At 40.5% G+C, this 26,985-nt stretch overlaps 1 protein-coding gene across 2 annotated transcripts in view; it reads right to left on the reverse strand.

The window, feature by feature from the left end:
* The window catches only part of MSRB3 (methionine sulfoxide reductase B3), a 180,120-nt gene extending 154,057 nt beyond the window's left edge, over window positions 1-26,063 (reverse strand). The window contains exon 1 of one of the 2 annotated variants that reach the window (XM_052639631.1): window positions 25,874-26,063. The gene's annotated coding sequence lies outside the window, so the exon portion shown is untranslated. Of the gene's footprint in view, window positions 1-25,198; window positions 25,512-25,873 lie in introns of those variants that run through there. The other variant, XM_052639632.1, reaches the window with a different exon arrangement.
* Between the last annotated feature and the right edge of the window lie 922 nt (window positions 26,064-26,985).

Genomic DNA, 26,985 nt, shown 5'->3' on the forward strand with positions numbered 1-26,985 from the left:
TATACTGCTATTGGAAAAAAGGAATTAAAATTTTCACTCAGCTGTAAACTGACTGAGTAGCTCCTGATCACAATAAAATGACTGCTTATGAAGATTTTATTTTCTGAAGTGACTGAAAGTTCCCTGACCACTAACCAGGCCTGCTGAAACTTCTTGCTCATCTAACAAGTCAGTGCCCAGATACAGACATTAGAAATATAGTGTCCTGATCACAAGAGAAGACTCTACACATGGACATCACCAGATGGTCAACACCGAAATCAGATTGATTATACTCTTTGCAGCCAAAGATGGAGAAGCTCTATACAGCCAGCAAAAACAAGACCAGGAGCTGACTGTGGCTCAGATCATGAACTCCTTATTGCCAAATTCAGACTTAAAATGAAGAAAGTGGGGAAAACCACTAGACCATTCAGGTATGACCTAAATCAAATCCCTTATGATTATACAGTGGAAGTGACAAATAGATTTAAGGGACTAGATTTGATAGACAGTGTGCCTGATGAACTAAGGACAGAGGTTTGTGACATTGTTCAGGAAACAGGGATCAAGACCATCCCCATGGAAAAGAAATGAAAAAAAGCAAAATGGCTGTCTGAGGAGGCCTTACAAATAGCTGTGAAAAGAAGAGAAGCGAAAAGCAAAGGAGAAAAGGAAAGATACACCCATTTGAATGCAGAGTTCCAAAGAAGAGCAAGGAGAGATAAGAAAGCCTTCTTCAGGGATCAATGCAAAGAAATAGAGGAAAACAACAGAATGGGAAAGATTAGAGATCTCTTCAAGAAAATTAGAGATACCAAGGGAACATTTCATGCAAAGATGGGCTCAATAAAGGACAGAAATGGTCTGGACCTAACAGGAGCAGAAGATATTAAGAAGAGGTGGCAAGAATACACAGAAGAACTGTACAAAAAAGATCTTCACGACCCAGATAACCACGATGGTGTGATCACTCACCTAGAGCCAGACATCCTGGAATGTGAAGTCAAGTGGGCCTTAAAAGGCATCACTACAAACAAAGCTAGTGGAGGTGATGGAATTCCCGTTGAGTTATTTCAAATCCTGAAAGATGATGCTGTGAAAGCGCTGCACTCAATATGCCAGCAAATTTGGAAAACTCAGCAGTGGCCACAGGACTGGAAAAGGTCTGTTTTCATTCCAATCCCAAAGAAAGGCAATGCCAAAGAATGCTCAAACTACCACACAATTGCACTCATCTCACACAGTAGTAAAGTAATGCTTAATATTCTCCAAGCCAGGCTTCAGCCATACATGAACCGTGAACTACTAGATGTTCAAGCTGGTTTTAGAAAAGGCAGAGGAACCAGAGATCAAATTGCCAACATCCACTGGATCATTGAAAAAGCTAGATAGTTCCAGAGAAACATCTATTTCTGCTTTATTGACTATGCCAAAGCCTTTGACTGTGTGGATTACAATAAACTGTGGAAAAGTCTGAAAGAGATGGGAATACCAGACCACCTGACCTGCCTCTTGAGAAACCTATATGCAGGTCAGGAAGCAATAGTTAGAACTAGACATGGAACAACAGACTGATTCCAAATAGGAAAAGGAGTACATCAAGGCTGTATATTGTCACCCTGCTTATTTAACTTCTATGCAGAGTACATCATGAGAAATGCTGGGCTGGAAGAAGCACAAGCTGGAATCAAGATTGCTGGGAGAAATATCAATCACCTCAGATATGCAGATGATACCACCCTTATGGCAGAAAGTGAAGAGGAACTAAAAAGCCTCTTGATGAAGTGAAAGAGGAGAGTGAAAAATTTGGCTTAAAGCTCAACATTCAGAAAATGAAGATATGGCATCTTGTCCCATCACTTCATGGCAAATAGATGGGGAAACAGTGGAAACAGTGGCAGACTTTATCTTTTTGGGCTCCAGAATCACTGCAGATGGTGATTGCAGCCATGAAATTAAAAGATGCTTACTCCTTGGAAGAAAAGTTATGACCAACCTAGATAGCATATTCAAAAGCACAGACATTACTTTGCCAACAAAGGTCCGTCTAGTCAAGGCTATGGTTTTTCCAGTGGTCATGTATGGATGTGAAAGTTGGACTGTGAAGAAAGCCAAACAATTGATGCTTTTGAACTATGGTGTTGGAGAAGACTCTTGAGAGTCCCTTGGACTGGAAGGAGATCCAACCAGTCCACCCTAAAGGAGACCAGTCCTGGGTGTTCATTGGAAGGACTGATGCTGAGGCTGAAACTCCAGTACTTTGGCCACCTCATGCGAAGAGTTGACTCATTGGAAAAGACCCTGATGCTGGGAGGGATTGGCGGCAGGAAGAGAAGGGGATGACAGAGGATGAGATGGCTGGATGGCATCACCAACCCGATGCACATGAGTTTGGGTGAACTCCGGGAGTTGGTGATGGACAGGGAGGCCTGGCGTGCTGCGATTCATGGGGTGGCAAAGAGTCAGACACGACTGAGTGACTGAATTGAACTGAACTGAACTGATGTTAATTAATCTAGAAATGTAAAAAAAAAAAAGATTCATTTGTCATGACACTAAAAAATAAATGTTTGTACTTCTCAGTGGCTCACGAATCATGACCCTGGCCTAAGGAAAAGGAAAACTCTAACAGTTCACTTTTTTGACCTGGAAGTAAACAATATGTACAACAATGCAAGAGTTTAAAGACAACGTATAGACAAATATTTGGCTATTGTTTCAGAACAGAATGTAAACATTAGTAACTTCACATTTTAAAACAAAAAAGAAAATGTACATAGCTAACAAAATGTAAAGCACACCCAGTAAGGACGGCAGAGTCAAGGGTGAGAGTACTAGGACTCTCATCTTATGAAGCAGAAAATTCAGAGACTAACTAGCTGCAAAATGCTAACTGGTCCCTTAGGATCCATCCTCCCTTCTGCCCATGAGTAACAAAAACCTCTGAAATTTTAGCTGAACAGAGAGTTATATTTTTCTGCCTCCTCTGTAGCTAATTGTGAATATGATACTAAGCTCTAGCCAATGCAATTATGTGTGATCTTTCAGGTCACCTCCTTTAAAGACAAAGTCACTTGCTTTAGACTTCCTCTTCCTCTTGTTGTTCAATCAGTAAGTTGTGCCCGACATTTTTTGACCCCATGGACTTCTTCCTCCCCTGGGAAATGGCAAAAACTGTGGCAGCGCACCTGAACCCTGGGATGGAAGCTACTTAATGAGAAAGGCAGACTTAACAGGCCATGAAGCAAAGCTACCTACTCACCAACTCAACCTTGGGCTACTACCTACCTTAGGGTATCACTGGGGAGAAAGATAAACTTCTACTTATGTCTGTCACTCTGCCTGGAATCGCTTTGTCACAACAGCTTGTCATGTGGCTATATCAAAAGTTGATGAGCAAACATATTATTTAATGTTACAAAAGTGAACAATAGTGCTTCCCTTCTAGCTCAGTTGGTAAAAAATCTGCCTGCAATGCAGGAGACCTGGGTTTGATCTCTGGGTCGGGAAGTTCCCCTGGAGAAGGAAATGGCAACCCACTCCAGTATTCTTGCCTGGAGAATTCCATGGACAGAGGAGCCTGGCAGGCTATAGTTGATGGGATCATAAGAGTTAGACATGACTTAGCAACTAAACCACCACTACCAAATGAACAATAAGGGAATTTTAAAAATCAGCAAAACAATAAACAATGGTAGACATAAGGGAGAAGAAAGAGCAGATAAATACTTGTTTTTTCTAACTATATATTATCTGAAATTGATGAATCAAGAAATAGTGCTATAACTGTACTGAAAAAAACTAGGGGATTGACAGAAGAATGATTTTAGAACATTGCTTCAGAAGAGTGAAGCGAAGATAAGAAGAGATAGAATTGGAGGCTATTGCTTTTCGCCTGAAGTTCCCTCATCACGAACCATGTGCAAAAACAAAAATAAAACAAACTTAGGCATGTAAAAAAGATGCAGTGCCTCAGTGGACCATTTCATCTAAAGAAAAACTTGCTATTACAGGCTGATCAAATCCTGCCCTACCCTTATGACTATAAACTACAGTTATTATCTTTTGTTGTCATGTCCGACTCTGTGATGTCATGGACTGCAGCACACCAGGCTCCTCTGTGCTCCATTATCTCCCAAAGTTTGCTCAGTTTCATGTCCATTGAGTTGGTGATGCTATCTAACCAACTCATCCTCTGCTGCCCCTTTCTCCTTTGCCTTCAATCTTTCCCAGTATCAGTGTCTTTTCCAATGAGTTAACTCTTCACATCAAGCTGCCAGAGTATTGGAGGTTCAGCTTCACCATCGGTCCTTCCAAGAAATATTCAGGGTTGATTTCCTTTAGGATTGACTGGTTTGCTCTCCTTGCAGTCCAAGGGACTCACAAGAGTCTTCTCAAACACCACAGTTCAAAAGCATCAATTCTTCAGCAATCAGCCTTCTTTATGGTCCAACTCTCACATGACTACTTGAAAAACTATAGCTTTGACTATACACTTATCTGTATCTATCACTAAAAAACTGTTTTTAATGAGTTTAATATAAGTCCTAAAAATATATATCTGTAAATCATGCTTCAAATATTTAACTTAGAACTTTGCCACCATTCCTGGAATAGAAAGTTTTAGCACTGGAAACTGCAAATGTTTGCTCTTGTATCAGAATTTTAGCATCCTCCCCTCTAAGTTTACTTTCTTTTGCAGAAAGTAAGAATTTTCTCATGATAGTATGCCTTGTGCCTTTTATCTGATAAAGCAGATAAAGGACAAGTTTTATGAAATGTAGTCCTATTCCACTGGAAGGTAAATCTTAATAGCCTTCATCAACTATCTTTTAACACTATGCTGAACTTGGGAGAAAGGTGAAGTCCTAAATGAGACCATAAAGTGAAAGATATTAAATATTTTACATTATGTTGTTTCTACTTTGTCCTCAATGGTTTGTTTTCTTCATTAATTTTAGATGATTAAATCATATTTTTAAAAAGAATTTAGGTATTTCATGTGTACCTCAAACTATCATCTCCAAAACTCAATTTGTTTCCTTCTTCACCAATTTATTATTTTTTCTGTATTCCTGGTCCTGTTAAAAATTACTCCCATTCCATACAACCACTAAACCCCAAACTTGAGAGTCATCCTCAGTCATTTTCTACTTTAATTTTTTATACTCAATCAACACCAAGTGCCACCAATTTTATTTCCAAGATATTGCTCTAGTATATTCTTTTCTTTCCATCTCTCATTTAGAATATGGTCTTCCCTGCCTCTACCCTGACTCCTGGTCACAGCCATCCTCCATTCTGCTACAGGCATAATGTAAACTCACTCTGACCACGTCAGAACTCCGCTTCATGCGCTTCCACAGTTATCAACAACTATGAGGAAAACACAACCAACCTATTCTGGCATTCAAGACCTATTAGATTCATTTCTCTTCCTATCTTAACTTCAGACCCCAACACTCACTGGACATTATACAATCCACTAAGTCTTTTGTCCTTTACTTTATCTCTAGTCCTCACCAATGTCTAACCTTTAATAAGTACTCAAAAAGCATTTATTGAGTGAATGAATGAATGAAGATTCTCTTTTGATGATAGTCAACCATTTATTGTTTCCTACAAACTTTTCCATCCTCACTATACCACTTATATTTTCCATACCATATAAAGAATGAACTCTTCCTTTTTAACCTTCAGGACCAGTTTAGATATCATCTGCCCTAGGAAACATTTTTTCACAGCTATTCCTCTCACCTTTCTCCCCAACCATGCTATTAGAAAATGAATCAATTCTGCTTCTAATACTTCCTACCTCAGTACCTCTATTATTATATCTATAATTGGAAGTTAGAATTTTAGACATGTACACACCCCACTTAAAAATTCCTTAAAAGTAGTCAGCAGGATTCATTTCTGTAAAATAAAGACTCAATAAATGTTTTCACAGAACTGAACTCAAATTTCACTTCCTCTGTTTCCCCCCATCTCTGTTCATAATGTCCCAATTCCCCCAGGATAGAGTCCTATACTATACCCAGGCAATGTAGTATACAAGAAAGGGTCAAACTGGAGTTAACTTCTGACTCTCTTAACCAGCTGATAAATCTTGAGCAAACTAGTTACCTGTCTCTGATTCCTAACCTGTATAGATCATATCACTTATTTCACTAAATTTCAGAAGGATTAAGTGAGATAATATTTTTGAAAATAACTAGAAGACTGCTCAGTGAATTTTACTTCCCTTACTGAGAAGGAAAAGCAAGAAAGAGGTCTGAGATACCATGTAGAGATACAGAATGAGAGAGAGTGCATGTATGCATATGTGCATGTATGAATGAGTATGACTGTGTTCACGTGTGTGTCTGCGTCTGTGTGTCTGTGTTGGAGGGTTTAATTAGTTCAATTTTGGACAGGGGAAGAGTAAGGTGATTGTCTAATATACAACTTAGATAAGATTAATTTAAGATTAATTTTTCTACTTCAGTAATTATAGTTTGCTGCTGCTGCTAAGTCGCTTCAGTCGTGTCCAACTCTGTGCGACCCCACAGACAGCAGCCCACCAGGCTCCCCTATCCCTGGGATTCTCCAGGCAAAAACACTGGAGTGGGTTGCCATTTCCTTCTCCAATGCATGAAAGTGAAAAGTGAAAGTGAAGTCACTCAGTCGTGTACGACTCTTAGCGACCCCATGGACTGCAGCCTACCAGGCTCCTCAATCCACGGGATTCTCCAGGCAAGAGTACTGGAGTGGGGTGCCATTGCTTTCCCCGACTGTCAAAAAATCATTACCTCTGACCCAAAGAAAAAACCTCGTTTTGCAATCAAATGTTTCAGTCAATTATATAGAGTGATATAACTTTATGCATGCATGAGGCAAATGTAATAATAAAACAGGAATTTGACAAAGTAAACTTTATTATTGTTCACTCGCTCAATTGTGTCTCTTTGTGATCCCATGGCCTGCAGCACGCCAGGCTTTGGCCAACTCTAATTTGAAAATAGCAGTTATAAAATATTGCTGGAATTCAATTAAAACTGCCATTCTCACTCAGAAATAAAACTATTCTAGGACTTATAGCTAATTTTGCATAATGACCCTGAAAAGTATCTACAACATCAGAGGTATTGAATTCCCAGTAGTAACCTTGTGACTGATATTGATTTGTCATGTGGGAGGTGAGAATTCTACCACTGAACCACCAAAGCCTTTGACTTTTATCTGAATCCCAGTAAATTCCATTGTTCCCAGGTTCTTCTTCCATAGGGAACGCTAGCAATATTCTACGTTCCATAATTGCAGTACTAATTGCATTCAGATTATTCTATAAGCAATTTCCAGCCTCCTAATTATGCTTTTTTTGGTTTCAATTAAATGTTGTTTTGCAAGGGAAGGTTAACACATTATATACAACAGTCTGTATTTCCCTCAGGTAATGAGAGCTCAGGAAATATGCATGCATATATTTTTCCCTACCAAAAAAGAAGAAAAAAAGACATCAACTCATGGATAGACTCTAGACAAATGGCACACGAATCAAAGTATCCTCTAGAATGACAAGTAAAGGGATAAATGGTCACAATCACTGAAGGCAGTAGATGTTATTACATAATTAAATGAAAAAGATTAAAATAAAAATCCTTAAGTGAACATATAATATAAAAATAATAGCAACAATCGTGTAGATCTACAGGTACCACTTTAGTTAACAAAAGCAGAGAAGGAAAAAAATAAAAGATTCCAAAATTCTTCCTGTAGAAAAGAGCCAAATGTTGTTGAATCTTACTTTTTTTAATCTAATGGTTAGTTCAGGTTCAATAATGTTTTTAAACACTTGTTCAAGGTTGTGGAACCTAAAATATGATGTCACTCTTTCAAATCCCTATGAAAGATAAAAGCAAATAAAACATAGAAACCATATGCCAAAGACTGAAACTTAAGGGGAAAAGATCATAAAAAAGGTATAAAACAGTAAGACAAGGAATGTCATCAGATATGCCCATGATAACAAAATATAAATGATTTAAATGCACCTGCTAAAAAATGACTCTCAAATAGAGTTACAAAGCAAAGCAATGACATAATGCAATCAAAAAAGAACAGAAGCAGAGAGAAAAAAGAGATTGCACACATGCACAATACATGTGCAAAAGTGAGTCCACACGTACACAAAGGCAAAGGTGGCAACATAAAAAATATCTTTCAAAAAAGAACTCACTCATCTCCCTCAATCAGATTCCAACCACCTCCCACTGAAATGGTAAGCAGTATATAAAAATAGAGCAAAATCTACACCAGCCCTGGAAACTAAAATACGATAAACTTGTATAAGATAAAGTACAGAGGATGTTTTAAAGAAAAGGCCAACTCCTAACTCATCTATGTGCAAACATTATTCCTGCAAGTTAGTGAAGGAGAATCCAGGATTCTAAGGAGGAGGAGCCAAGGCCAGAGAACAGGTAGGTGGGAGGCAATGAGAGCTTGATATTGGGCACAGGGTCTGCCCAGACCCAAAAGGTCACCTCGGCAAGCACTTTTGACACTGAGAGCCACACTCACAGGGGCTCTGTGGCAATGCTCAAGCCTAGCATTCCAAGGGTTTGGGAAGCACTGTCAAGGATGAATTTTGGAAGAGACAGTGAAGCCTGAGAAATATTCAGGGCACTGCCTCAAAATTCTGATGTCACTTTAATCCTAGAAAAGAAACTAACCCTAAGGCAACACTTCTCGCTAGGGCCACCTCCAGTTCTGATGCTGCTTCCTTACTCGCTAGCTGAGGTCCCTGGAGTCTGAAAGTTAAAGTGCTGTACACCTAAACTTTTGTCTCCTTCCCTTTTATCACCTTAAAAGATTTAAGAAAAACACACCAAACTCAGATAGAAGCCTCTCTCACTCACTAAACTGGGCAAGCCCACACTGTATTCATTACTCTATTTAACAAACAGATGCTGGGAACAAAGTGAGGAATGAGAGACCATGGTCCCTGCCACCAAGAAGCTTACATATTTGTGAGAAAGATATTATTAGCAAGTGCAATAAAGATCATGGAGAGGCAAAAGGGGAAACAGATTCTAGTTTGAGAGGCATAAGAAAGCCAACCTGCAGGTAGTGATATTTAAACTAAGAATAAAGGATAAGGCTGGGTTGCCCAAATTAAGAATGAGGAAAGAAGTGTACAAAGAAAAAGATGAGCAGGAACCCTGAGGTTAAAGTGAGTGTAGCCCACTGTAGGTTATGAAAGAAAAGCAGTGTGGCTAGAAGGTGTAAGTGAGGAACAGATGGATGAGATGATGAGGCTGATGAGGTAGGCGGAAGAAATCCTGAAGCTATTGTAACAATTTGGAACTTTATCCTAAAAAGAAAAAGAAGTAACCGAAGGAGAGTAACATGATCAGATCTTCGAATTTAAAAGATTGCCATGGCTAAAAGGCAGGAAATGGATGGGAGTGGTATCAGAACAGAGGTAGTAAGCCTAATTGCGAAGCTATTGTAGAAATCTAGGCAAACCATTGACACAGGGTATGAGGCAAGAAATAAATTTAATAAGACTCCAGTTCTGGCTTAAGCAACTGGGCACATGGTAATACCATCTACTAAGGTAAGGGACAAGGTGGGAGACGTAACCTTGGGGGATGTATCTTTAATAATAAATTTTTAACCTATTAAAGGTACACACAACCAACCAAATGGAGATGAGATAGAAGCAAGTGGATATATACAGGACTGTAGCTTAGATGCAGAGCTAGGTTGTCAGTAAATTTAGGGGGAACTGACTTATCAGATGGAACTGAAGCCATGGAGTAAATAAGACTGCCTAATGTGTAAAATGAGAAGACAAAATGTCAGAGCCCTGAGGAACCTCAACATTCAGAGGTGAGCTGGAAGAGAAAGAACTAGCAAAGAAGACCAAGAAAGAGAAGTGGCCAAAGAAGGCAGAGGTCAAGGAGAGTATTGTTCCAGAAAGACAGCGGTGATGAGATTAGGATGGTGATGAGGGTGCTAGCTAACATTTACTGTGAATTAAGTCTGTGGAAGACTCTGCACTAAGTAACTCATATATGTTATCTCATCTAATAATTCAATAGTCCATGTGGTAGGAACACTTCTATCCTCAATCTACAAGAGAAGAAACTGAGGCACAGATAATTTAATTTGCCTAAATCATATAGGCTTCCTTGGTGGCTCAGACAGTAAAGAATCTGCCTGCAATGCAGGAGGCCTGGGTTCAATTCCTAGGTCAGGAAGATCCCCTGGAGAAGGGAACAGCTACCCACACCAGTATTCTTGCCTAGAGAATTCCATGGACAGAGGAGCTTGGTGAGCTACTGTCAATGGGGTCACAGAGTCAAACACGACTAAGCATCTAACACTCTCACTTTTTTCAAGATCATATATCTAACAATAACAGTGTTAGAAGCTAAGAGAAAAGACTGTTTTTAAGAGTGTTGTTGTTCAGTCGCTCAGTTCTGTCTGACTCTTTGCAACCCCATGGATGGCAGCACACCAGGCTTCCCTGTCCTTCACCATCTCCCAGAGCTTGCTCAAACTCATGTCCACTGAGTCAGTGATGCCATACAAACATCTCTTCCTCTTTTGTTCCCTTATCCTCCTGCCTTCAATCTTTCCCAGCATCAAGGTCTTTTCCAGTGAGTCAGCCCTTCACATCAGATGGCCAAAGTATTGGAGCTTCAGCTTTAGCATCAGTCCTTCCAATGAATATTCAGGACTGATTTCCTTTAGGATGAACTAGTTTGATCTCCTTGCAGTCCAAGGAACTCTCAAGAGTCTTCTCCAACACCACAGTTCAACAGCATCAATTCTTCGGTGCTCAGCTTTCTTTATAGTCCAACTCTCACATCCATATGTGACAACTAGAAAAACCAAAGCTTTGACTAGACAGACCTCTGTTGGCAAAGTAATGTCTCTGCTTTTTAATATGCTGTCTAGGTTTGTCATAGCATTTCTAGGAATGAGTGGTCAGTATACCAAATTCACTGAAGGAAGATAGGGAGACCAATGGATTTAATGATATGGACACCATTAATGGCTTCAATCAAAGCAGTTTCAATGGAATAGCTTGGATGTTTCTTCATTTTCTAAGACCCTGTAGCCAATCCATCAGCAACCTATCACTTCTGCCAGCAGCACCCTGGTCCAAACCGTTATCAACTCCTCTCTGAACCACTGAACTAGGCCTGCTTCCACACTTGGTCCCTGCAAATCATTCTCCACATAGCAGCCAGAATGACTACTTTAAAATATATATTAGATATGGTCACTGCCTGCCCAAAAGCCCTTATTGGCTTCAATCACAAAGAACAGTGTCTCAACTCCTCACAATGGTATAAAAGCCCCACGTGATCTGGCCCTCCCCTTTGCCCTTAAAAAAAAAAGAGGTCCTTTTCATTATAGGGGACTGGAATGCAAAAGTAGGAGTCAAGAAATACATGGAGTAACAGGCAAATTTGGCCTTGGAGTACAGAATGAAGCAGGGCAAAGGACAATAGAGTTTTGCCAAGAGAATTCACTGGTCATAGCAAACACCCTCTTCCAACAACACAAGAGAAGACTCTACACATGGACATCACCAGATGGTCAATACCAAAATCAGATTGATTATATTCTTTGCAGCCAAAGATGGAGAAGCTCTATACAGTCAGCAAAAACAAGACCAGGAGCTGACTGTGGCTCAGATCATGAACTTCTGATTGTCAAATTCAGACTTAAATTGAAGAAAGTAGGGAAAACCTCTAGACCATTCAGGTATGACCTAAATCAAATCCCTTACGATTATACAGTAGAAGTAAGAAATAAATTCAAGGAATTAGATCTGATTGACAGAGTGCCTGAAGAACTATTGTTGGAGGTTCATGACATTGTACATTGAGACAGTGATCAAGACCATCCCCAAGAAAAAGAAATGGCAAAAATGCAAAATGGTTGTCTGAGGAGGCCTTACAAATAGCTATGAAAAGAAGAGAAGTGAAAAGCAAAGGAGAAAAGGAAAGATATCAGCATCTGAATGCAGAGTTCCAAAGAATAGCAAGAAGAGATAAGAAAGCCTTCCTCAGTGATCAATGCAAAGAACTAGAGGAAAACAAAAGAATGGGAAAGACTAGAGATCTCTTCAAGAAAGTTAGAGATACCAAGGCAACATTTCACGCAAAGATGGGCACAATAAAGGACAAAAATGCTATGGACCTAAAAGAAGCAGAAGATATTAAGAAGAGGTGGCAAGAATACACAGAAGAATTATACAAAAAAGCTCTTAATGACCCAGATAATCACGATGGCATGGTCACTCACCTAGAGCCAGATATCCTAGAATGTGAAGTCAAGTGGGCCTTAGGAAGCATCCTTAAGACCAAAGCTAGTGGAGGTGATGGAATTCCAGTTGAGCTATTTCAAATCCTAAAAGATGATGCTGTGAAAGTGCTGTGCTCAATATGCCAGAAAATTTGGAAAACTTGGCAGTGGCCACAGGACTGGAAAAGGTCCATTTTCATTCCAATCCCAAAGAAAGGCAATGCCAAAGAATGCTCAAAGTACCACAGAATTGCAGTCATCTCACACGCTAGTAAAGTAATGCTCAAAAATCTCCAAGCCAGGCTTCAACAGTACGTGGACCAAGAACTGCCAGATGTTCAAGCTGGTTTTAGAAAAGGCAGAGGAACCAGAGATCAAATTGCCAACAATCATCAAAAAAGCAAGAGAGTTCCAGAAAAACATCTATTTCTGCTTTATTGACTATGCCAAAGCCTTTGTGTGGATCACAACAAACTGGAAAATTCTTCAAGAGATGGGAATGCCAGACCACATGACCTGCCTTCTGGGAAATTTATAGGCAGGTCAAGAAGCAACAGTTAGAACTGGACAACAGACTGGTTCCAAATCAGAAAAGGAGTACGTCAAGGCTGTATATTGTCACCGTACTTATTTAACTTATATGCAGAGTACATCATGAGAAACACTGGACTGGATGAAGCACAAGCTAGAATCAAGATTGTCGGGAGAAATATTAATAACCTCAGATATGCCAATGACACCACACTTATGGAAGAAAGCAAAGAAGAACTAAAGAGCTTCTTGATGAAAGTGAAAGAGGAGAGTGGAAAAGTTGACTTAAAATTCCACATTCAGAAAACTAAGTCATGGCATCCGGCCCATCACTTCATGGCAAATAGATGGGGAAACAGAGAAAACAGTGTCAGACTTTATTTGGGGGGCTCCAAAATCACTGCAGATGGTGATTGCAGCCATGAAATTAAAAGACACTTGCTCCTTGGAAGGAAAGTTATGACCAACCTAGTCATCATATTAAAAAGAAGAGACATTACTTTGCCAACAAAGGTCCGTCTAGTCAAAGCTTTGGTTTTTCCAGTAGTCACATATGGATGTGAGAACTGGATTATAAAGAAAGCTGAGCACTGAAGAATTGATGCTTCTGAACTATGGTGTTGGAGAAGATTCTTGATTGTCCCTTGGAGAGCAAGGAGATCCAACCAGTCCATCCTAAAGGAAATCAGTCCTGAATATTCATTGGAAGGACTGATGCTGAAGCTGAAACTCCAATACTTTGGCCACCTAATGTGACGAACTGACTCATTTGAAAAGATTCTGATGCTGGGCAAGATTGAAGGCGGTAGGAGAAGGGGACAACAGAGGATGAAATGGTTAGATGGCATACCGGCTCATTGGAGATGAGTTTGAGTAAACTCCAGGAGTTGGTGATGGACACGGAGGCCTGGTGTGCTGCAGTCCATGGGGTTGCAAAGAGTCGGATGCAACTGAGCGATTGAACTGAGCTGAACTTTGCCTGTAACTCTAACCATTCTCTCTCTTGTACCTACCATAAAATGGTCTTCTTTCTGTTACAGGCCATTATGGTTCCAAACTAAAAATCAAAGTCCCTAGTGTCTTTGGTTCATCCTAAATCCTCAGATACTAGGCTAGTTAGTGCCTGACATGTAACATGTGCTCAATCATATTTTTGGATAGATGGCAGAGAAACAGTGACAGCAAGCATGTAAATAACTTATAAAACTACTTGGTCTCAGAGGATGACAAGTTGAGTAGGCTTTTTTTTCTTTTAAGATGAGAGAAATTTGAGCATGTGAGAGATGCAGTTTGATCCCTGGGTTAGGAAGATCCTCTAGAGGAGCGCACAGCAACCTACTCCAGTATTCTTGCCTGGACAATCCCATGGACAGAAGAGCCTTGTGGGCTACAGTCCATAGGGTCGCATAGAGTCGGACACAACTGAAGCGACTTAGCATGCACACAAATAAGAGATATTAGGAGATTATCCAAGAGCTTCCAGGTGGTGCAAGGGGTAAAGAATCTGCCTACAATACAGGAGATGGAAGAGATGTGGGTTCAACACCTGGGTGGGGAAGATCTCCTGGAGGAGGAAATGGCAACTCACTCCAGTACTATTACCTGGAAAACTCCATGGACAGAGGAACCGGCAGCACTACAGTCCATGGGGTTGTAAAGAATTGGACACAACTGAGCAAGCACACCATCCAAAGGAGTCATAAAATCACAGAATATAAGAGAAAATTAATTAATTTAGGAAAAAATTACAGCTATACCTAAAAAGTAATCATACAGAGGGATTTTATCTCTCTATGCCAAAGTTTTTTGGTTTATAATTTAAGAGGTTGGGAAAAATCAGCAATTTCCAATCACTATCTAGAATTTCCCTTCAATTATTTTCCCTCATGATCTCTCTTGGCTATTTCACACCTGGTCATACCACAGACACAGGAAGTTCTGATTAGCAATTATATATGTCTGATTACTAAAATAATCACACTTAACAAAACAGCTTAGTTGGGAAATCAAAAGCTCAGGAAATTTGAGTGATTCATATAAGGTCACTAATATTTTTTAAAAGCAGATGCCATCGTCTAAATATGAAAAAACTGGCCCAAATTAGCACAGGGAATCAATGGTATCAATTCCAAACCATACACAGAAAGTGCAGAACTGAAAGATTTTCGAAGAATATGAAGAAGGCATAGTTTTTTCCTTCTAATTAGGAAAAAAGAGCAATAATAAATCCCAGGAAATTGGAGGGGAAAAAGCACACCTGTGTAATAAAGTCACAGTATAGGGACTTCCCTGGTGGTCCAGTGGCTAAGACTCTGCACTCCCTGAATGCAGGGGGCCTGAGCTCAGTCCCACATGCCGCAACTAAGACATGGCACAGACAAATAAATAAATAAAAGTCATGCTCTAACCATGAAGCAAATTAAATTGGCATGACTTTAAGCAACTGGTACTGTACAGGAGAACCAATCTGACATCTCACTACGGCGATTACGTTGTAATACCCTAAAAAGTTAAATGAGAAAAAATGTAAGTAAAAGAAAAGACTACAGGAGGAGTGAGTCAGAACAGTATATGATGAAGAGGATGGACTCTGGAGCCAGACTGCCTGAATTCAAAGGACTTAATGTCTCTGTGCTTCAGACTCTAATCTTAACATATGAACTATCGTAATATTTTATCTCCTTGATAAAGTTACCATGAGCATTAAGTGAGTTAATATATGTAAATAGTATATAGTGAAACTAGTGCCTGGCACACAGTAACATTTGTATGTATTTACTATTATTATTATCATTACTATTATTTAATATATGGATGATGAAATATAAAAGCAATGGGACAAAATACAGATTTGATTCACAGGAAAGCACAAGAGCCCTAATGGATAAAAGTGCAAGGAGTGGAAATAAATGAAACAAAGAAAAACATATAGATAATGAAAGAAAAGGTAATCTCTAAAAAAGAGTTATATACACCAATATGGATAACACAAATATAATGTCACGGAGGGAAAAGCAAATTGTGGAGGTTATACATCAACCAATACCATTTATGTAGTGTTTCAATACGTGCAAAACTAAACAATAAAAAATGCAGGGATATATCTACAGTAAACCTATAAAGACATCAAGAGTTTATTAGTTATTTGTGTTAAGTGATAACCATAAAATACATGATTGTGAGCAATTCTAGGCAAAGGGAAGATGGGCCTGGTGAAGGTCACAAAGGCAACTTCAACATTCCATTCCTGAAGCTGAGTAGGGGTACCCAAACTTTTAAAAATTATTCTTTATGTCTTGTATAGATGTTATACGCTCTTGTGTGTGTGTGAAATATTTTATAATAAAAAGAGCAAAAAATTAGTAACACATTTTAAAGGCAAGAGAAGATACTTTTTTTTTTAACCTCTCAAATTAGTTGTTTCTTTTTCCTTAAAAATCTCAATGGGTAAAAAAAAAAAGCTCGATGGAAGAGATTTTCTTCTTTAATGATAAGATCAAACTAACTAAACAGTTAAATATATTTCTAGGATGGTCAAAGGTAAATTCCACTAGCAGTGTACCCTAATAAAAGAAGACTCTTCCTAACTGGGATATATCTTCAAGCCTAAACAAACAATTCTTAGCTGTACATTTACAAAAACCAATGTAATTTCTCATGCTTAATGCCATTACTTTAGATGGGACAGTTATTAATAATATGATGTTTCTATTACATTATAACCTATCCTCTAAATAAATACTAAATCTTTAAAAGGGTTATGTAATTTTGCTATGGATCAAATTACTGGGCACAATAGGCTACAAGGTTCAAATAGGATCTTAGTCTCAGAATAACCTTTATATTTAGTTCCACAAAATAGCTTGAACCAAGTATAACAAGACAATACATAATTTTGTGTAATTTATTAATCATGTCACTTCCGTTAAAAATTATGAAAGCTACTTGAAGACTTTTAGACAAACCATAGATTACAGAATCTTAATGCAAAAGCAATATCAGGTTATTATCCATCCAAAATTTGTTCATTTTACAGGTATGAAAACTGAGGCATAGGAAGCTAAAATGCCTTGGATAAGAACAGGACTAGGAAACCCAGCCTTTCAAGTTGCTATCCAGTGACTATGCTGACTCCCTTGGGACATGAACATACACGCAAGAACGCAGCTATGTCAATGAGTCTGCAGTTTTTCAACTGATCCTGCGCAAAGGTAAACACCCTCTGCCTTCAACCCATCTTTCCGGCCTCTTCTGACTAGAAGGCATATTCAGACACCAAGAAATCAGGAACAGGGCCTACAGTGCATGCACTCTTTCACGCTCAATACTGTGAGCCCAGAGCTCCAAAGCCTTACTTGTGGTCCCTTATCCACATCAATTCTTTCATACTGTGCACCTTTCCTTATTTCACTCTACTAATCTAAGATAAAAGAAATACCTACCTATAATAGTCACTAGAGATCTCTCCCAACCCCAACCAAGCTCGGATGCTCTGTTAACCAAACACAAGACAAGCAAAAGAAACGGAAAAATAATGGAAAATTCAGGGTTCTTGGATTTATATAAGGACTGTCCTGATATTTGTTAAGGACTCTAACATGTAGCATGAGTTTATTTTCAATGTTGCCTTAACATATGTACGGAAGGATTGATTTTGTTTTGTTTGGATATTCATTTTTGCTTTAAATAACATAACTGACCCAATAAACTATAAAATTTCACTGTGTAATTTATAGTAATAGAAGACAGTCATGCCATGGCCATGACAGATTGCAGAAAAGTACTTCATACAAGCCATATACTAAATTTCATCTTTATAATAAGATCATAGCCCTAAAAATGATGCTCATACACCTGAAAACTTAATTTTTAAAAAGTGTTCATGTACTAATCCCTGAGACTATTTAATAGCCCGGTTTTAGCATAAGGTACATTGCCTAGCATAAAGCAGGCAACTACAGTTGAAAGAAGATGTTGAGAAGGAGTTTTCCTTTGATTGAAAAGTTTAGCTATGGCTCACATTTTCAAACAGAAGTCTCCCCAACATTCTGAAGTGAGACGACAATGAGTTGCTCAAAGTTGAGACCGGAGCCTCCCTGAGAGTATCCATAAAGCAGGAAATCATGTTGTCTACAGACTTGTGAGTCATAATTTCCACATATGTGTACTTTCCAAACATATGATAATGCATCTATATTTTAAAATATTCAAAATTTCACAGTGGCTGTTTGTTAGTATATATTTTCTCAGTCAATACTACTAAAACCACACTGCTAGCATTTCTTAAATGAGTTAGAAATTACTCTTAATACTTGGACATAAACATGTCACTTTAGACAAGCATTATGAACAATGTACTATTTTTAGAAACAGAATCAGGATAGACAGTTGGTCAGGAACTAGGCCTTGAGAACACACTTCCTCTACCAGCACTGTTTCTCTATTTCCCCTGTAGTCATCTCCAAACCTCTCTGTCTACAGTCAGTGTTCCCTCCACTTTCCTTCAGGAAGTCGAGTATCAAGAAATTGTCTCACAGTTTACAAATCAGCACACAGCTAGGCAATCTGATTACACAAATGCCAGGTCATAGCTCTGCTCCAGGCTCCCCCAGCCAAGCATCAGAGTCAGGGTATAGTGGCCAGGGTAGTCAACTCAAGTGTTCAAGAACCTTGTAGGTGACACTTGAAGAGATTAGAGAAGCAAAGTATTATGTAAGAAAGCAGGAGGGATGTGATTTATTATAAATTATTTTCCTAGAGGCTGGAAAAAGAGTACGTCAAAGCTGTATATTGTCACCCTGCTTATGTAACATATATGCAGAGTACATCATTCGAAATGCTGGGCTGGATGACTCACAAGCTAGAATCAAGATTGCCAGCAGAAATATCAACAACCTCAGATATGCAGATGATACCACTTTAATGGCAGATAGTGAAGAGGAATTAAAGAGCCTCTTGATGAAAGTGAAGGAGGAGAGTGAAAAAGCTGGTTTAAAATTCAACATTCAAAAAACAAAAGTCATGGCATCTGGTCACATCACTTCATGGCAAACAGATGGGGAAAAAGTGGAAACAGTGTCAGATTTCATTTTCTTGGGCTCCAAAATCACTGTGGATGGTGACTGCAGCCACAAAATTAAAAGATGCTTGTTCCTTGAAATAAAAGCTATGACAAACCTAAACAGCATATTAAAAAGCAGAGACATCACTTGGCTGACAAAGGTCCGTATAGTCAAAGCTATGGTTTCTCTAGTAGTCACACATGGATGTGAGAGTTGGACCATAAAGAAGGTTGAGCACCAAAGAACTGATGTTTTTGAATTGTGGTGTTGGAGAAGACTCTTGAGAGTCCCTTGGACAACAAGGAGCTCTAATTAGTCAGTCCTAAAGGAAATCAATCCTGAATATTCTTTGGAAGGACTGATGCTGAAGCTGAAGCTCCAACACTTGGGCCACCTGATGAGAAGAGCAGATTCATTGGAAAAGACCCTGATGGTGGGAATGATAGAGGGCAAGAGGAGAAGGGAGTGACAGAGGATGAGACGGTTGAATGGCATCATACACTGAATGCACAAGAGTTTGAGCAAACTCAGGGAGACAGTGAGGACAGGGAAGCCTGTTGTGCTGCAGTTCATGGTGCGGTAAAGAGTCGGACACAATTTAGCGACTGAACAACAACACAGAAATTGTCAATGATTATTGTATAAATAAAAATCTGAGCATAGCAATAAAAAATGCCCATAAAGAGACTTACCTGGTGGTCCAGTGGTTAAGAAATCACCTTGCCAGTGCAAGGGACACTGGTTTGATTCATGGTCTGGGAAGACCCCATATGCTGTGGGGCAACTAAGTCCATGTACCACAACTAATGAAGCAATTCTTGAAGCCCACACATCCTAGAGCCCATGCTCCACAATAAGAAAAGCCATCGCAGTGAGAAGCCTGCACACTGCAATGAAGACTAGCCCCCACTCTCTGCAACTAGGGAAAGCTCGTGCACAGCAACAAAGACCCAGCACAGCCATAAACAAACATGACAAATCATTTTTAATTGCCCATAAAGAACAACAACAAACCAAAGAGTCCTCCATCTGGTGGGAATCACATCCACTTCATATTCTTGGGGAAGGTGAAGGGAGGAACTGGGAGGAGACTTAGCAGAACCTGTGTTCAAGGCCAACTGAACAACTTGGAAGAAGCCCAAAGTCCAGAGGAACAAGGCTTGGTGATGATGAAGACTTTTAAGGAGTTAGTTCCTTAGCTTAAAAAAAGATAAGCCACTGAAGGAAATTAAGCAAAGATGTAGCAGCAACAATTTTGCAGTTTAGGAAGGTCATCCTAGATACAGTATCCTTTCCTCAATGTTTCCCAGGCACTGTTTGTGGAGGGAGAAGATGCCAGGTACCCTAAACAAGGAACACGCATAAACAGAATGCCATATGCTGATCAGGCATATTCAGTCAGATCAAACTGTATCTTCTTTACAATGCTTTTCCTGTGCCCTTGTTCTTACTCCAGTCAACAAATGTTTCTTCCCCCCTTTATTTTTAACCTTCCTTACTCACACATGTTTTATCTACAGTTCCGGTCTCTTCAAGCTACAGTCTCACATTTCTAATTCTACCACACACTTCCACATGAATAGTCCACCAGCGCCTCAAATGCAGGAGATCTAAAACACAACTGATTTTTTTACCCCCACCTACCAACCTGCCCCAAGTTCACTCCTCCTAATCGCCCAGGCTTCACATCTTACCATCATCTTTTATTCATCCCTCTCTTTCCCCCTCTGTTTATCCCCACATCCAATTAATTGTTTCTGTCTAATTCACTTCAGCAACACTTCTCCAATCCTATTGCCACTCCTGGCTTATGTCTTCATTCTCTAACAAAAACTCTCGTAACTTTCCCTTATTAGTCCAGTGGTTTCCTTCCCAATTTAATTCATCCTCTGGATAATTAGATAATAATCTATCCTATAATTCAACTCTGATTACGACATTTCCAGGACCAAAAATAACTTCAACATCATAGCCTACTAACTGAGTCCAAATTTCCCAGACTAGCATTAAAGCCTTCTGTGTTCTAGGCCAAACCTAATTTTCCATCTTTGGGCTTTATTTTCTCTCTATGCCCCCTCATATATGCTCCAGTTGTGCCCTACTCCTGGTCAATCTGATCTGGGAAATATTGGGTACTCAACAAAAGTTGATTTCCTTCCATATGAGTTTGCGATATTCTCCTTCCCCATGCCATCTCAATTTATAGGAAAACATCCCATCATTCTGAATAATTGATTCTCACACAGAAAATTATCATATTCATGGAAAATCCTGTAAAACCTAGGAAACAGACAGGAACCTTGACAAAGACAAGCAGATGACTGAGCTGCAATGTCAAAAGAAAAAGGCAGTGACAAGGAGGATGCCATAGAAGTTTCAGAACATTTGAAAAGTTAGAAGCATTACATGTGGGACAATGGATGCTAACAGTCTACCAGAGTTCTTCAAGATGATTCATTGGTCTCATAGAACTTATAATCCCCCAAAGAAGATCAATACATGTGGACTTCATAATGAAAGGTAGCAAAATCGTGCTCCAGTCAAGGTACAAAATGTCTTAGAAGCATTATAAAAAATGGGAAATTCTAAGAGATTAAGAAAGCTTCATAAAATACCACACAACAGAGGCTGTAAGGACTTCAAAAAATCTTGAGAAAAGGTATTCCAGGCAGCAGAAATGGTCTAAAGGAAAGGTAGAGGTGGAAAATGCTACAAGTGTGAGAAATAGGAAAACAACTGATGAACCCTGGGCCCCTAAACTATTACTATTTTGAATGTTTCTAATGATCACTTACCCAGTTTTAATGAATTAAGAGTGTATGAGCTATTTGAGCTCAGGGTTTTACTTCAATGAATTCCTGAAAACAGGCAGATGATTATCTGCAAGATGGATTAGTTGTTATTAAACAGGATTTTCACAACTCTGTTGGATCCTAAGCTGCGTAATAATCCCTGAGTGTGGCGTTGCACTCAGTTTACTCCCAGAGGCTGGCTCTTCGGCATTCCTGCAGTAGTGTGAATGAAAAGCACTAACATCTTGGGATCCCATTGAAGATGACAGACTTCTACATACACACTGCAATCAAGGAAAAATTATACATACATTTTAAGGACTAGTAACCTTGTAATACAAAGTTAAAAAATGCAAAGTCAAACCATGTAAATGTTTGCATAGTACAAAGAAGTCTACAATTAGAAGAGACTGTAGAGAAAATCTAGATTAACCATGTAACCCAAACTATGTCTATCTAGTTATTCCAGGAATTTGGAATCAGGGCTCGTTGATTTAGTGTCTCCCTGTGCTTGGCACTGAGGGACACCTACATATCCAGAAACCACTGAGCACCCACATATGACTGTGAACACAGCGGGGGAAAGATCTCGCACAGACAGATCAATGAAGCTAAGAAAGGCAAAGACTAGAGACAGAGGAAGTTCCAGGTTTTCCATTCCTAGTCCCTAATAAGGTCTGCGTGCATTTGACTTCCATCACATTCCTGTCTGTCTTGTTCCTAAAACTAGTTCAAGTTCAGTGCTGCTACTTGGAGCAGAAGCTTAAATGAGGCAATAACCAAAATCCTTCATAAGGTCAACTGGTTGATTTATTACTGAGCTACCTTTTCTATACTTTCTTCTCATTTGTATTTCCTTTAAAAGCCATAACCACGACTTTGGTATATTATAGAGACAAATATGTGAACAGGGATCCAGGACTGTGTTGAGTATTTTTAAAAGGAAAATCCATCATCTCCAGGAAGGAGAAAATGTAAAAATCTTCAAGGTAAAGCCTTGAGGTATCTGCATAGCAATCAGGGATGCTAACAACCAGTAAATTTTTAAAAAACTGTTTATCTTGTATTGGGGTATAGCCCATTAACAATGTGAACATTTCAGTTGAACAGTGAAGGGATTCAGTCATACAAATACATGTATCCATTCTCCCCCAAACTCCCCTCTCATCCAGGCTACCACATAACGCTGAGCAGAGTTCCCTGTGCTACATGGTAGGTCCTTGTTGATTACCTATTTAAAATACAGCAGCGTGTTCATGTCCCTCCCGAACTCCCTAACTAGTCCCTTCCCTCAATCTTTCCCCCGGCAACCATAAGTTCGTTCTCTAAATCTGTAAGAACTGGTAAGGTAAAGAGTTATCTGATTACTCTCCTACCCAAAGCCAATATAATTCTGAATAAACCAGATGAGTAGATCCAATTCAGTCTCCTCTGAGGCATTAGCAAAAGGTCATAAGTGAGCACAGGGCATTTCATCTGGAGTGCCCCGAGGGACTAGCCACAGTTCTCCCAACCATACAAAGAGGTCTGGGTGTTCTCCAGTGATATCCCTGACCCAGACCCAAACTTCAACACTGAACACCAAAACATCTTAGGGCCTGCTTTAACTATTGACCCTATGACATAATCAGCACTTTCTACTATTAGATAAGGGGAAGAAAGTAATAGAAAGTTAATATCATGGTACTCTTTTTGGGTGTATACATCTGTGTGATGGGGCAAGTATCAAGATTTTCCTGAGACAGATCCTGTCTCCCCAAAGCTGGATCCACACCCAATAGATTTGACTACAAGGAGACCAGTTAAACACGTAGAGCAAGTCAGAGTTGACAATCAGAAGCCTGGACCAATCTAGTGGGTGGCTCTGCAGGTTTATATAAACAAAAACAATCCTGGAGGATCCTGGAGTTGGAAGGGACATAGAGACTTATGTACAAATTCATCATTTTACAGAGAAGGAAGCTAAACATTGAAACCAAATTCATCAAACAAATCGCTAACTACAGTAATACAGGTGAGATGAAAACCAAAGGGACTGCAACCAGATTATGACAGAACCAGAAAAGATTATTTCCTAAAGCTTCTCTAATGGTTGAAAATTTATTTTTAATTATAAAAGAAATACTGTATTAGAAAAATCTATGAAAACTACTGTTGGGATATTTTTTTAGATATTCTTATTACTTAAGTTTAGTAAAACGGTTTCTGACCAGATGGGTTAGCATTTTAGTTAAGGTATTAGACCAAGCACCTTTAAAAGTCAAAAAACTGTGTGTTGATTCAAAAACCTATCTGATGTTGTATATTTGCAACCTTGGCAGATAGGCAGTTTAGGCACTGTGACAAAACTCTAAATGGCAGAGAGTTGCTTATTTTAATACATATTAAAAAAAAAAAATCCAGACATTCACATAGGGCCCTAATAAAAGTCACCAGAAATTAGACTTATATGTCAGTTGGGACCAAAATTAAAAGAATAAATGTTTAAATGGTCCAAATATAAACTTGGTTTTCAAAATTGCTGGCAAGGGGCCATAGTACTCCGGATTTCAGTCTTCAAGGGCTGGTTGACCACAAGTATTAAGTCAACACATTACTGAGGGAAAAAAAAACAACATATACTGTCTGGCAGTACAATCTACCCTTTATCTGCAGCACAGTATATTTTAGAAGACCGCTGATAAAATGTGAAGATAGAACCTGTTGTGTCCCCCAAGAAGTGCTATTAAAGTTACTTTTAAAGTGTAAATTCAATAATAATAAAAAAAATAATTAAAAAAATATTTTATCCATAAAAAAGTGTAAATTCGTTAAAAATAGGTCTTTTTTAAAAAACAATATTAATCAGAAGCAAACATGAAATTGATATTATTTAAATTAACATCAATAATCTGCACACACTAAATATTTTTAAAATCTCCTATCCATTTTATAAATTACATGAATCCTAAAGATTATTTTACAGACAAAATCTACTTTGCCACCACGACTGCAAATGGAAATAGGAAGCAACAGACCAGAGGGTGTTGAATATAACCTATACTTAGTAGAGTCAGTTTTCAACTAATTTATAAATCTTGGGTGTTAGCCATACCTTATTTTGACAGTTTAGATTATTGGTGTCAAAAACAAAAGCAAACTAAAATTTCCGAAGAAGTCTTAACTCTGAGAAATTATATTTTCAGTTCTTCCATTCCAGATAACATTAGGCATTGAGAAGTTTTGATGACTATATACTCATCACAAATATAAAGGTTCCTGCAATTTGACATTTACCTTAAACTCTACATTTGTACTTTCAAATAATTACTTTTTATAATAATCTTATTCCACATTATTTACAGAAAACTATTTTAGAAATCGTCCTGTTACAAAATTACCCCGCTCGATAGCTTGTAGTCCTAAACCAAATAAGGCAGGAATGGCACCTTTCGATCTTATAGTTGTAAACAGCCCAGGGTGAAACTTACAAACCAGACTCCGATGCCCTTTTTTCCGCTCAAAAAAAAAAAAAAAAACTGGTACCTGGAAAACTCGGGATTTTGTTCGGTTTTGGCCTATTAGACACCAGCCGGTCCCGCGGGAGCCTGACCCCGCGGCGAGGGCGGCGGTGCGCTTCTGGGTGCGCCGCTTGTCGCCACGCGCCCGCCGCTCCTGGCGCTGTCCCCCTACTCGCCCGGCTCCCCGGCGCCCCTCCCGGACGCGCGGCGGGAGGCACGGGCCTGGTTGGCCGTTCCCACGCGCCCGGGCCCGTTATCTCAGCGGCTGCTGCGCAGGAGTACCCCCCACACACACCCCTCCGCGGGGGCAGGGGACTCCGAGGTGGTCCCCGCCGCGGACCTGCGCCCTCCCGAGCCTGAGGCGGCGTCCCTTCCCCAGCCGCCCTGCCAAGCCCCTCCCTCGGGGGCCCACGTCGGTCCAGAGCCTCCCTCCGGCTCAGGTTCGCTCCCGGGACGGGATAAGGTGTCAGCCACGCTGCCAGACGCCTCCCGTCGGCGGGGGCGAAGCCAGCCCTGACCTCCTCCTATCCGCCTCTCACCACCCGCGCCCCTCTTGGGCTCAGGAGAGGGGGGCTCCCGGCAGGAGGCTGAAGGGGGCGCTGCCGGCGCTCGCAGGGGAGCGGAGGTCGGGGTCACATCTCAACTCGGCGGGGTCGGGGCGTGAGGGCAGACAAGGGTGGGGGAGCGAGCCCCAACTCACCGGACTGCACTGCTCCCCGGGCCGCGGCCGCGGCCAGGCAGAGGCTGAGGCAGAGGCAGAGCAAGAAGGGGCGCGGGAGGGTCCGCCGCGGGCTCATGGAAGTGCCAGGGAGCCGCCGCCGCCGCCGCCGGCGCCGCTGTCCGAGCCTCCCTCCCTTCCTCCCCGGCTCCCGGCGACGGACGGGGCGGCGGGAGGCATGACGGGAAATTCCTGGGCACGGGCAGCCGAGTCCAAATATGAGCAAAGGAGACGAGCGAGGGAGGACCGCGGAGCTCGCCCGCCGCGGACGGGGCCCGCTGCCCGGGCCTCGGCAGCCGCCAGCTCCCTCCCTTCTCTGAATCCTCCTCCTCCAGGGCTGCCGCCCCGAGGCCGCCAGCCGCCGAGCGCGACCGGAGGTGCCCTCTTGCCAGAAGGCATCCCTTTCCAGTATTGGGGCCCAAGAGCAGAGCGGAGCATCCCCCCTCCACGGGTCCTGCCTAAGACCCCTGAATTAAAAGAGAGAAGAACCATCACGAGGAGACCCGACAGCTAGCCAGGGACCGGCGGGAAGACGTCTAAGGAGTTTAAGGAGACTCTTCCCATGCCCCACAGTCAATTGAGAGCTCTGGGAGTAAAGGGATAAAAATATTTGGCAAGTGCTTCTCTGGAGTGGGGGGGGGGGGGGGGGGGCGGGAGCGCTAGAGCAGCACTGTCAGCTATGCACGCACTCAGGTGAGCCATCCTACACAGAACGAAGAGGCATTATTGATCTAACACACAAAACCAGCCCTCTGCATCCCAGATGAGTGGGACCTTTACACCAGGATGTGGGTATGGGTGTGTGTGTGCTTAGCAAGAGTCAAAAATAGGCTCTTCCCAAACTTATATTTGAATACCATATATGGTCTTCAACCCCTTTCCACTAGTTTTGTATTTCTTTCAACTTATCTGAAGGGTAGTGTTGAAATTTATTCAAAAGGTACTACCTTTATTCAAAAGTGTCAAGCCCAGAGTTTAATCATAGGCCTAAGCCAACAGTGGCTTGACTTTTCTTTGGCACAGATAACTCTGCCAGCAATCAAGGCCAAATGACCTTAGCTTTTCAAGAGGACATAATGATGTCTAATTACTTC

The sequence above is a fragment of the Budorcas taxicolor genome, chromosome 5 (genome assembly GCF_023091745.1).
Source record: "Budorcas taxicolor isolate Tak-1 chromosome 5, Takin1.1, whole genome shotgun sequence".
NCBI classification, from domain to species: domain Eukaryota; kingdom Metazoa; phylum Chordata; class Mammalia; order Artiodactyla; family Bovidae; genus Budorcas; species Budorcas taxicolor.